The sequence below is a fragment of the Rhea pennata genome, chromosome 4 (assembly GCF_028389875.1).
Source record: "Rhea pennata isolate bPtePen1 chromosome 4, bPtePen1.pri, whole genome shotgun sequence".
In the NCBI taxonomy this organism is placed as follows: domain Eukaryota; kingdom Metazoa; phylum Chordata; class Aves; order Rheiformes; family Rheidae; genus Rhea; species Rhea pennata.
Window position 1 is genome coordinate 52,763,514 of NC_084666.1, and position 13,478 is coordinate 52,776,991.

At 39.0% G+C, this 13,478-nt stretch overlaps 2 long non-coding RNA genes across 3 annotated transcripts in view; both read right to left on the reverse strand.

Moving 5' to 3' along the window:
* Positions 1–2,591: 2,591 nt before the first annotated feature.
* On the reverse strand, positions 2,592–10,884 carry LOC134139505 (uncharacterized). The gene is made up of 3 exons (XR_009958184.1): positions 10,812–10,884; positions 3,755–3,960; positions 2,592–3,652 (listed from the first exon to the last, which is right to left on the reverse strand). It is a non-coding gene; the product is annotated as an uncharacterized LOC134139505 (long non-coding RNA).
* Positions 10,885–12,881: 1,997 nt separating this feature from the next.
* Positions 12,882–13,478, reverse strand: part of LOC134139504 (uncharacterized) — a 37,365-nt gene continuing 36,768 nt past the window's right edge. For both annotated transcript variants that reach the window (XR_009958183.1, XR_009958182.1), the window contains exon 3: positions 12,882–13,044. This is a non-coding gene — a long non-coding RNA (uncharacterized LOC134139504). The remainder of the gene's footprint in view (positions 13,045–13,478) is intronic.

A 13,478-nucleotide genomic window follows, 5' to 3' on the forward strand; every position in this document is an offset into this window, starting at 1 on the left:
TACCAAGACCTTTCAATAAATTGTTGCTTTGTGCATAAAGAAATCATTAGATTAAATAGCTTAATGGAAGAGGAGTTCAAAACAAAGCAACAGCCATCAGCAAGCAAGTTCAAGACTAAGTGAATTTTTGCTCATATCGTTTTACTTGCAGGACCATAATATAATCATGACAGCTAGTGTGTATGAAAGGGTACCATCAGGAAAATACGTAATATAGTGTTAATTGATCCTGAATGCAGTTTGGCAGCTGGACTCGAGGCAATACAGTACAAACTGTATGATCAACAAGGTCTGCACAGCAATTCACTAAGCAGTGCACAAGTTCACGGTCGTTCACCTGAGAACCACCATTTACATCTGTGCTGGTCTCTTCCTAGTCTTTGCAGATTTTTCAGCTGTTATGGTATAATTACTGGAATGGCTGTGGCAGACATATGAAGCTCTTTATTTTATTCTTTATTCGGGCAACTTTTCTGTAAGTTCACTAAATGCCATTAATCAACGGAGACAAATCATGCTGAAATTGAATTCACAAGGTTTCCTTTACATTTACATGTTATTATACAAAACTGTTTCGCACACTGGCACGCAGAAACTTTTCAGCTGTAAGCCAGTAGGTGCTAAACATCTCTAACTTTCACTGGTTAACACGGGTTTCTCAGTCTCTGAAAGCCACACACCATTTTCATATCAGTTGAAGTTTTGATTGGAATAAAAACATGGGGTCAGTCTATCTGTCTCCAGCCATTTTAAATTTCCGTAAATGAGCTGGTTTGTGAAGTGTCTGCTGAGGTGCAAGGTAATGCTTAGTGTGAAAGTTGCAGAATTGGAGTTTAAATACATTGAAATTTGTTGTAGTTGCAATATTTCTACATAAACTGTTTAGTATAGTGCAGAATGTAAAGCTATGAGCTCTAAATATGGCAGTACATAAGGCAAGAATACTTTTTGGAAAAAAATACTTTTTATTCCTTCTGTGGGTACTGTCATTGCTCTATGGAAAATATTTGAACCATAAAATAATTTGTAGAAGAAAAAAATCCTTAGAAATGTATGTAATTAAAGAAATGTATGCAAAATTGAACCCCACAAGTTCAGTGGCAATATCCTACGTTAGACTTACTTTGAAACTGGGTAGTTTGGAACAACTTTTAGAGCTGTTCTGAGATTACAATAAAATTGAAGCCAGACTATAGAAACGGGCAAATGTTATTGTTAGGCTGTCTTTCAGCTTTGGTCTCATAAAATAAATTTGAAACTGCAGATTTCCAGAAGAAAAGCTTCCAGACCGCCAGCCATTCAAGGCCATACGAGATGGAATGGAGGTGGGAGGACGAGCCCTTTCAGAAGTGGGCACAGGCCATGTAAACAGATGTGGCTGCGATGAATGGGCGAGCCTGAATAGCCGCTTTGTTCCCGCTTTCTGCTCCCTCCGAGGGGGGACTCTGCGCAAGTCAGGCTGGCAGATGAGAGCTTAAAGGCTAGCTGTTAGGATTTAAAAAAACCCAGTGGCATTCAAGTTTTATTAAGTCTAACAAATATCGTGCACTTTTTTTGTCGTTTACTTCTCCGGAGCCATTGCAGAGGCATTCCTGAGCAGCATTTACAATAGTTTTTTTCCTATGTATGGTAGAGTTCTTTTATAAAAAGAGACCATCAAAACCCTTTCAAATGCAATTTTTACACTTCTGAATTAATTGTGGTTTATTTTTGAAACTAATTCTTTTTCAGTTGTCTGTGAATCATTACAGGCTCATAAACAGTGGCTTTAATGTATACATCTGTATGTAATGCTGTTCAATAGCTTTACATTAAAAGCATTCCAAGAAGGGAGACTTGTAGTGAGATGCTGTAAACATATTTTATATAATTATATGTGCTATGCTGTCAGTAAAATCTTCCAGACTGATTGTAGGGACATGATTCAACCGTGTTGATACCATTTCGTCTTGAAACTTTCATGCCGTTGCTGAGTTGCTATACACATGTTCATTGATTTATTTCATGGGGAACTGTTATTGTTGAATACTTTGTAAAGGTCACATATACCAGCATTTGGAAGCTTGCCCAGGTTCCTTTAAATAACCCCAGGGACACAGCGTTTTGTGATTTTTGAGGCCTTTCAGGGGGAGAGCCGGCAGCAGTAATGCAGTTCTGGTTTAATGGTTTAACTAGCACTTCGTTCTACTGAAGTAAAAGCAGCACCATGTTCTGGGCTTAAGTTCAGTAATGTGGTTATTTGTACGCATGTACTGTCGCATTCTGCTGCACAAGCATGACGGCTTTTCCCTTCCTCTTGAGGTGGAGAGACGTTCATAAAAAATGTTTTATTTCAGGTGTATATATTTTCTAGAACTGTGTTAACTTTATGCATAAAGATGGTATTTCGTACACATTTCAAAGGACTAAAGCATACCAAACGCTTCACATACAGGAAAGGAGAAAGGGAAACCAGAGCAGGGAGAAACACATGTTTTGTGTTTCTAGGTGCTAGTTTGCATTTCTCTCTTATTTAAGAATAATGTGTAATTCCTCTACAGCAGCTGAATGTGCACACGTGATATTAGGTCTAGCTTAGTTTTCCAGCCTCAAAGTCCTTTGTCTCTATCAGCAGCAGGTTGAGAGAGTGGTTTGGTAAAATAAACCCGTCAGTAGATACTACGCTGCCAACGGTTTCCAGGTTTCTGCCGGCAGCGTTCGGTTTGCGGTAAGCGTGCCGGCGCACGTGGAGTAGGGCGCGCGCTCCTCCGCGCGATAGGGCTTGCCTGTTTACTCCTAGGTGCGGTATGAAAGCCAGCTCTATCTTCTCTTTTAGTAACACGATCATCTCTCAAAAACAGCGATAGGGAGTAAATCAAGCGGCCTAACAGCGCGTCCTGTTCTGCCAGACTTTGTGTCTCGCGTCCTTAACGGAGCTAATAGGATTTGGGGGGGAAGGCTGCCGAGAGGGCCGCCGCCTTTCTGCGCGCCGAGGCCGTGGCGGCGCCTCTCAGCCTCCTCTTTAGCCCTCGCCGCTCGGGCCCGAGGCGCTTCGCTATACATGACCGTGTCTCATGCATTCATGAGGCGCGTTGATCCCGCGGCCGCTTTTGTGCGGAGCCGCGGCGTTGCTGCGCCCTTCCCTCAGCTGCCATATGGTGCGGTGGACGGCGGCTTTCAAAGAGAGCGCGGCACCCGCGGCCGGAGGCGGAGAGCAAGACAGAAATCAAACCGTGGCAGGCGAGGCTGATTTATTTTCAGAGCGAAAGGGGCGAGCGACTGCGGCCGGGGGCGAGAGGGGGACGTGGCAGGACGGGAGACCTTGCGCAGAGCCGGCCGCTCGCCTGACAGCCGCGCTCTGCTTCTTCTCCAAACGCGGGGCTGGAAAAACAGCCTGCGCGGTTTTGTTATCTTAGTAACGCTACCCGAGAATGAGTTACGGCCCCGGTGCCTCAGCGCTGGACTTCAGCACCTTCACGTCAGTGTGCAGTCTCGCATTTTTTTTGAGAAGAAAATCTCCCTGCTGAACCATGTGTGCGTAGCTGTCGCGCGTTAGTCTGACAGCGTTAGAAGTTTCCGGAAAACATCCGCCCACAGCGTGGCGTTGAGAGCAGTGTTTCAAGGAGGACATCAGAGCACAGGCCCTTCTCCCCGTTAAACCAGGGCGAATCCGCTAGAAGCAATGGAGTTAGTTTAGGCTTGCAGGTCATTACCTTGTTTTGCCAAGGTGACCCTATTCTATTAAAAAGGGATATTAAAACCAAATCCAACTTACTTCTTAATATTTCTACTGCCTTGTACTTCATTCAGCTTCAAAAGGAAACCTGTTTCTTGCCAGCTGGTAGTCAACTGGATTTCCAGAGTTGGTGACACAATATTTCAAGTTGAAACCCAAAGGAAAATAATACGTAGGCACCTCGGTTAAGGGAGTTGCTTGCAGAGATCGCTTGGATTTTGTAGTAAATTGACGACAATATGCATCTGCATAAGATAGGTAGAAGGACAAATTGCACAAGATCATTTTGGAAAACTTCTGATAAAACCGGTTGAAATCATAATTCTTATTCCCTGAAAATTTGTTAAGTTTTTGTAACTCTTTTCATACCTATGTTGAACATTACTAAAATACACATAGAAAGGGGATGAAAAGTATGATTTGGAAATTTTGAGAAGTTCTGTTTTAAATTAATTGGACATTATTTCTCCACTCCTGAACTGCTTGAGGAGAATCCTGGGAACTGTAATTCCAGAGTCGTGGAAGAGCACAAGGGAGATCAAACATATGAAATGTTTGCACGGGAAGAGAGAATGAATGGAAATGGAGAAGGGGCAATGAGAAGGGGTATGGTACAAGTTTGGAAAACGATGGTTGGCATGGTAGCAAGGGAGTTGTTATTCACTGTTTCTCCTTGTGAAAGAACTGGAAGCCACCCAATACCAACTTAAAATAAAAATTTTAAAATGAATCAAGGAAAGTCTTTTTTTCATACAATGCATAATTAAATTGAAGCGCTCATTGCTGCAGAAAGTTCTGAAGGCCAAAAGCATAAATGTGTTTAAAAATGGACTAAAATATTCATTTCAAGAAGGATGAAATGGTTCTTACAGCAGCTTGGATGTAGTCTCTCGCTCAGGAAGTCCTAGAAATGACCTATTTTTGGAAGCTGGGACAACATGTTAGAAGAAGCAAATAGCCCCTAATTTTCTTGTTTCTCCCTGCCTCTTCTATTGACTACTGTTAAAACCACAAATATATATCTGACCTGGTATAATTATTCTTCTTTTCTTACAAAATATTTATCACTTCCAGGGGGCTAAGCTCTCTCTTTAGTCTATTTACCACATACATATTTACTCCTATAGCTCACTGCTGAGGTTTAACTAGAAGGGGGATGTTAAAACATTTGGGAGATATATCAGGCATGGCAGAATAGCTCAAAGGAGAAAAATCCAGCCTGCACTTCCAGTGAGACACTGTGAGAAACTCAGATGGCTATTGAAAGAAGTTGAACTGACTCAAAACCAAATATTTTTCTGAAAAATCAACTCTTTGCTTTGATTTGACCTGAGGTGATCTCTTGTAATTGACTGATTGCTTTTCAATCAACAAGTTAAAAATTTTCTTGCTGAAAAAACTACTGTAAAGAGGATTTTCTGTTCCCCGAAACAGACAAGGTAGTTGATATCATTAATCATTGCAGCTGGTTTTCTCTAGCAGCTCAAAGCAGTAATCATGGTGAAACTTTTGATGTTTTTAACTCCAGCTCCTGGAATAGTATTCCATATGTTTCGTTTTTTTCAGTCTAGACATGGATCTTCTCTGTCAAGGTTTACGACCATATGGTAGAACTGACAAACAAGGAAACCAGCCAAATTAAAAATAGGAGGCATAACCCTCGGAGATCGTAGCAGTAGCTGAGGCGGCACTAGAGCAAAGCCTGATGCCTTTGTGGAAAGGGGGCTTGTGTCGTCTCTCAACTCGATAAAGAAGACTCCAGTAGAGCTGCTGTCCTCACAGATAAGCTTCAGTTGGCCTTGTTATTCTGGGAGCTCATGTCACCACCCTGCAATTTCCATTCACCGCGGCAGGGAATTAAGGCCCTTTCACACATACACAGCGCACGTTGTGTATGGGCTCGCTGCAGTGTCATTTCCTCTCTGAGGGACCAACAAAAGGGGACTCCCCGAAGTGTGGCAGTAGGATCTCAAAGTGTTGGCAGGGTCTAGTGATGCAGAGTCCCAGCTGTCTAGCCTTCTCATCTGTCCCTGTGTCTGCCCTTGCGGGTAGCTCAGCGTGCAGAAGCACAGGAAAGGAAGGTCAGCTTTCAAATTTGTCCCACACTGCAGAGCGGAAGTGTTGGGACAGATCACGTAGGTCCATTGAAACCCTGTAATACTTGGTGCAGTGAAAGAGGATTGTCTTTTTATCCCATTCACTGATCAGAGTAGATGGAGAAATGCCAGTCTGAATTCTTTTGGCTTGGATTCAGCAATGCCTTTGAGCAAAAGTCAGCAAAGCTTGTTTTAAGTTAATGATTGTGCTACACGCGGTCCTCATGGAGAACATGTGCAAGGGATCATGTTCCCCTTTTATGCATATGTCAGCCCTTGAGAAAAGTAGAATGAGATTAATAAAACCACTTCATCAAGATTATTTCTGAGAATTTTCCATTGAGTCATCCAAGTTTCATATCTTTCAGAGTTTAAATGATCTATATAGTTATATTTCACCTTCTGCAAATAAATATGCAAATGAACAAAAGGAAGGAAAATAATAAAATAATATTTTCGTGAAACGGTGGTGGTCACAAAAAAACTATTGTCTTGCTTGTTTGTTGTTGCATTTTTTCTCTTTGTTAAGTGAAAAGACACTGCAGTTACTAATCCACTTAACACATGCTGCTTCTTTTTGAAAAGAAAGCAAGCAGTATCTGGGCTAAAATCGGACGTCGTATTATAAAACATTGTTAGTCACAAGCATATTTTTTTCAGTATTCTTCTTCTTTAGCTGTTATTACAGTAGGAAGAGAAAGATAATTTTACAACAAAGGGATGGATAGCTGAGTAATGCTTTTTTTTTCTTTTTGCTTATTTCTCTTACTCACCTTTTTTTTTTTTTTTTTTTTTTTTTTTTTTAATTTGAGAAGGAAAAAAGTGTTCTGCTGCCCCAGACAAGTGGCCCATCTATCCTAGTGCTCTGCCTCTGGTATTGGCATAGGGAAGGACTGTGAGCCTGTGCATTTTCAGCACAGTCGTCTTCTAGTCTTCTTGACTCCCCAGCACCCAGAAATGTCTCAGAGAACGGGGTGCATCCCTGCCTAGTCCTTCGAGTCCATTTGATGACCTGTTGACTATGAATTTGTCCAATCCTTAATCTACTGTCCCTAGGTTGTAAACTGGAAGTGTAAAATACCAACTGATGTGAAATACGCTTCTTACCATATATTTAAGTCAGAGTCTTAGATTGTAAAGTAAATTATTGAATAAAACACATCATTAAAACAATTTTTAAATGATTTATGGAATCACAGAATTTGACCAAATAGGTCTGCATTATACGTTCAAAATTAACTTTAGTATAGTTTATGATAATTCGGATTGACAGATTTACAATTTATTTAAAAGGGTAGCAGCTATAGATATGAGCTTAATCCTGTCAAGAATGCCAAGTGTGATCAAACAATCTTAAAATTAAGTGTTTATGAGTTTAACTAAAGAGAGCCAAAATGCTTAGCACCTTGCAATATTCTAAGTAAATGGTTTGTACAATATCATATGGTCAACAACTTTTACCCACAAGTGAAAATTAATATTTTAAACAAGGTCAAGCAGGTTATTTAACAGGCTGAATTTCATGAGGATTCAGTATAGATCAAAAGTATGAAAACAATTGATAAATCCTTATAAGGGATTTCCTTGTTTCTGTTAATTACTGCCTCAATATTAAATTTGGGCAATGTGGTAAAACTTCGCTTTTCTTAAAGGCAGAGGGGAGGGAGCAAAATACCCAGTGCTTTAAAGGCAAGTAGACTATATCAATGAAAAAAAAAAACATGTCAGAGGCCCCCATAGCATTTCCAGTATGGCTGGCTTGAGAATCTCTGTTAGAAACCGGTGGCAATAGTATTTGAATGTGAGTAGTTGTGCCTTATTTTTAAAAGAGGGTGATTTAATATTGAAGATAATATGCTTCAGGTACTGCAGCTGCATAAAGTCCTTGAGGCCAGGGGATCTGAACTAATATTTGTCAGTGCATATGAGTATGTAATCCATTTTAATTTTCATTGAGTACAGAGTTTTGGAAAATACTTGATATTAGGCAAGAACTGCTCTACTCAGACATCTTGTTTCTTGTTCTAGGTAGCATAGAAGTGCCAACGCACGTTGTTTTCCAGCTGCTTATCATTCATAGCTTGTTTTGACAATGAGGACAGGATTATATAAGATTCATTCAAATATCATAATTAGGTGCCCCATCACTTTATGAAAATTATGTCCTATCAATAACTGTAGTGGCAGTAAAATTTTTCAAGCATGGGATATTTGAAGGAAGATAGGCATTTTTGATTTGTAAATATAATCTGATAAATTTGCAGCCTGTGGTAATTATTCTGTTAAGCTTTTTTAGAGGAAGTTGCTGACAATCCTCATTGTAACTGGACTGTCCTGCAGGCTCCAGGTAAATGTTCACTGCATTTTTGACTATATTGGAACTGTTCTGTGTCTTGCCTAGCATAAGGTAATTTTTGGGGAGAGGTTTCTCAGTGACTGTGTGTGCAAGCAATGGTTTCTAGGGAGAGACTAGGCGGCTCCTAGTTTATCAGAGAAATCTTTGAAAGCTATGACTAATGATACTGAAAACTTATATTTAGAGAAATATCCATTAGAAAATTGCAAGTTGGTTTTATATTGCGTGGAAGATTTTATGGAGCAGTTTATGTACCACCTATTACTACATGTTGTCATCTTCATTTTAGCAGCATTAAATCAGCAAGACTGCAGCAAATAGCTCAGACGTACACTAACTAAACTAATGCAGTAACTTCCTGTGAGAGTAGTATGATAAGATCTCTGCCAGAACTTGACATAGTTACTCAAATGGTTAACACTGAAACATGCTTTTCATTTCATACCCAAAATTTGTAATAGCAAGATGTAGCCAGCTTGCAGGTAGACCATGAAGTATTTAAACAAGCACTGTTAGGTCGGTATTGTTTGTAAAGGCTGGGTAAAACTTTGCTTCCAAATTAAATCAAGTTGTTCTAATTTTAAAGGTAGTTAATCTGTGTTGGTAATGAAAATAGATCATTAGAATACAAGCTGAGTGCTCAAAAGACCATTAGGGTTTTTTTCCACCCACATGGAAAATACAACATTATTATGTAAATACTATTATTACTGAATTAGGACATTGCCAGCACTGGGTAATGTGGGTTGTCCCCAGTACTGAAAGAGAAGAAATCAGTAGAAATCATGGTGCTAAAAAGTAATCTAACATTCAGAGAATAAGTCATTCTGAGAAATGAGTTTTCACTTGTTGTTTTTAAATTAATAGACACTGTGTTGAACTGACCATGAAATGGGTCATCTCTGGACAATCACTTCAACTCACACATATTTCATACTACATAAAGCTGAAGGATGTAGACTTTGTATCTCTTCAGCATGTGAATTCCTGTGACTCAAAGCCATGTTTGATGATTTTTGTGAAAATTAGCCACCAATCCAACTGAGTGCAAAAATCTAAATTTGCTTTTTCATATTGCTCCTGTGTTTATGTGTTATCTCACATCTTCCTGAAATTGTAAAGATTTTCTTTTACACATTATTTTAGTGTTAAAGATGTAGGAACAGGAAATGGGAACATAAAGGAAGCACAAGGAGGTTAAAAATCTCTATTTTCACTTGTAGCATCAAATCTTGAAAAATTCAAAAGTGGTGAACCTATAATGTAAGCATTACAACATACAAGTACATAAAATATTTTTACAGTAGGTAACTTTAGGAGATATAATATGTCAGTGAAGTCGCAATGGTCAAGATTTCCCAAATTGTTGTTAGGTACCCAAATCCTGATATAGAAATAAACTAAAGGAAGTTAATTAATTTTTAAAAGTGCTGAAGGTCTTGTGATTTTTAGTAATTTCAATATGATATAAGTATCTGTGAATATTTACATTTCTTAGTATAACAGGACTCTAGAAACAGCTCTAATTTTTATCTTATAAAGGAAGGGAATTAGGAACTGTGCCTTCTAGCTGGTTTCCTTCAAGGGAAACATCCAGGTTCTCAGCACCTTTTTCTGGAAAATAGGCCTCTTAAGTCCCTAGTAGATTAATTTAAGAGGCTAATTTCTGACTATTTTGTTTTTAATAATAAATTCTTTAACAAAGTTCGGTATATCCTAACTTCCATAATCAATGCAATGTTGCAATTTATTAGGAAAGAAAAGGTCTATATTTCTTTCTTACAGCAGTGCCCAATGGTTTTACACCCAAAATTCTTCATTTCTTTATGGAACTGGGTATGGTTTGTCCATGACATTGCACATGCGGGGAAATATGGGACCCCAAATTGTGCAGATTTGGAAGGAAAATAATAGGTCTGGATTGCTTTTCATTCTTAATGCCTAATACGTGTTAATGTACTATATAATTACTTTGTGTCCAGTTTCATTAGTCATTTTGCTCTCTGCATCACATATCATTGATTTCTCATAAGTTAGAAGTGTGCTTTGCTCAGCAGCCAAAGTTCTTCTACCAAGATTTTTTAATTTTCTATCAGATCATTTCTGCTAAAGCCTCAGTTTTGAAAAAACCTACATACAGGTTTAACCTTAAACACAAGTCTTCTCATTTTATCCGCAATCTAAGCACAGGTCAGTGGCATAGATTTCTGCAGCCTTGACAAATGCAGTAGGTGATTCCTTAAGCAAACACAAACCTAAGTAGAGCCAATATTTATACAGATAGCTATCAAATTAAACAAAATGAGCCCCTCATTTCATTACTGAATGCAGTGCAATAAGTACATCCAGTCTCTGAACAGAAACACATTTCTTCTGGTATTTCAGCCCTAGAACATATTGAGGGGTCCCTGTGGCCAAATAAAGTTGGTTGAAAAGCTGTGGGTAATGAGAAGCAGGATATTATTCTGTTCATCACTTTTATGGGGTCACATGCCTTCTAATGTTAAAACTGGATCATATAGCATTTTAGTCACGCAACAAGTAAGTAAACACTGAATCGACCCTTTTCCTGTCCCTGCTTCTTCCTCCCTGACCCTCAGAGGAACTGCAGAAAGAACGAAAGAAAGAGAAAAAGAAGACTTACATTTACTAGAATTTAGCTTCTGGCAAGAAATGTTATAAGGAATTCATTTCCTGGCACACAATTTACATGTCCAGTCCTGCCTCCCACTCCTTTTTTTTTCTCCCACCCTTCCCCCCTGTTTCTCATGCAAGCTGTCTTCTCTCTGCAGCGTTTGCCACAGCTTCCTGCCGTATGTTTGCTTTCTATTTTCATATCCCTGGGAATGGAATCTGCTTGAGTGCAGGGCTGCTGCTATCCTGCCTGCGCCTGCCACATTTGACTTAGGCCCCAGGTACCTGGACTTCATTAAATGATAGTGAAGCATCGAACAAATGACAGTGTTAAATTTTAGCAGAGTCAGCTGGAAAAATCTTGTCTGTGAGGTTTTTTCCTTCTGCTAGTAAGTTCTAGACAAAATAAAATAATTTTCCATTTTAAATATTTAATCCAAATCCTGTTTTAGGGTTTTTATTTTGAGGAGGAGACAGTTATGTCCCTCTTGCTCATTAAAGGGCTCTCTGTTGTGTATCTTTGATGCTGCTTTGGGCAGCTCTGCTACTTTGATCCTCTTAGAAATAGGCTCATTACAACATCCACCTCGCAGAGTAACACTTCAAAGAGCTTTGCAAAGGACAAAGGGAGGAATTTGGAAACAGAGCCAAGTGGTTCTCAAGTATCTTGACTAAATTAACTTTGTATTAAGAGTTACTGGCCCAGTTGCGATTTTGAAAGGAGGAAACAAAGAAGTAATTCTGTGTGCTTCTTTTATGCATTTTTTATCAAATCAATAAACACACTTGAAAACTATTACGACTCATTGCCACAACTTGTGCTGAACTAAGAAGTAGATATCACAATTGTCATATCAAAGTTACAGCTGCTCTGGAGTTGTTAAGAATTGACAAGACTACTCAATTTATGTCGTCAGACCGATAAAGCCAACATTAATCAACCAGTGAGATTAACATAGAAAACAGGCAGTTCTTGAATTTGTTATCTCCAGAAACAGTAGTACCCATTTAGATTTCGACACTCTCAGATCTATCTATAATGAGTAGTATTATTGATCATTCTCCAATCCATTTCTTTATTTTTGATATATTTGACTTAGAACTTCAGTTAGGAGGTCATTACTATTACAATGTATTCTTTGTACTGTATGCTTTCAGCACAAATCGTGATGCTAGGTGCTGTACAAATATGGGCTACTTAGGTGGCCTTGTCCCATAGGAATTACAATGCCAATTAGAGCAGCTCAGCTGATAGCAGGAGCGTCGCAGTCATCCTACCTGCTGCCTGTCCTTGTATATGACCTCAAGTTCAGATGTGTAGCTGATACTGCCCATGAGAAGGGGAATGTTTGGGTTTTTTTTGGTTTTATTTTTTTTAAATTATAGGATGACCCTAGTCAAGCAGTAATGATTCTTGATATAAGCTCTTTGCACATGCCATACGGTAAATGTAGTTGCCATTCGTTACACTAACTATTGGAAAAGCCTTGGAAAACTGGAATATTGGCCTGTTTTAATGATGAAGAGAACATAAGGACACCACAAGTTTACTCTGAAGTTCTAATTATTATTTATAATCTCCTTTGGGCACCTCCTTCTGAAGGTTTTCTAAACAAATCAGAGCATCATCTGTCTGGGATAACAGTAACATAATCAATTGTGGTAATACTTAGATAAGCTTGAATCACTTTTAGTTTAGAAAATTCCCCTTTAACCTGAAGGTCTTTTACAGCATCCTGTATTGTACTACAAGTTGTGTGTTCTACTGTGAAAGTACAAAAAGTGCAGAATAAACAGAGAAAAACACCTGGAATCCTGCACCTCTTAGGTGCCAAGTGGAGGGTGCAGATGGCTGCTATTCATCAGGGTATGCTTGCACTTGAGATGGGATTCATGGCTCCACAGGAACTATCCCTACCCCTTGCTCACATGTACTTGTAATACATCCCCACCAATCCTTACAATCCTACTTATATGCCTCTTTGAACCAGTTATTTCCTTTTTGCAAAGAGTAATCTTTAAATTTGATCAATGAATTATGATTCTCTGGACAACAAAAAGAAAGAGAGAGAGCTGTATAAACTTTTGTTAATTCACATTTATTTCAAGTTAAAGAAAAAAAAACTTATATGCATTTGGTCTATCTGCCAACATGTATTTCTTTGTGAAGTGTGAATTCCAGCACTAATACCATTTCAAGTTTTTGTGCATCGGGGTTCAGCAGGGCTCTCAGGATCATAAGCCTGATAAAGGAAAACATTACTGTGATGTATCCTTAATGTGAGTAATTTTGGGGTAGAGCATTTGGGGACCAAAAATGAAACTATTCTAGTATTTCCAAACCACTTATTGGAGACACTACTACCCAGCCACACCAGCCAGTGTCAGCCTACCTAACAGAAAGATAGCATGATCAATCAGCTACTTCAGTTCTGTGAACAATTTGTTCTCTCCTATTAAGCATATTAAAATGGAGATGGAGGAGCACTGTTTCACTGGTAGCATGTCCCATAGCCTTCAGCATTCTTCTCAGTAGTAACCCTCACTCCGTCCTTCAAGTTATCATTTAAAGATTTAATCTGAGACTCTAAAGAAAAGACTGGCACTTTGCCTGTTTCATTTTCAACCTATATTGAAAATGAATTAACTCCATAAGCACCTCTCTTGTATTTTCTAC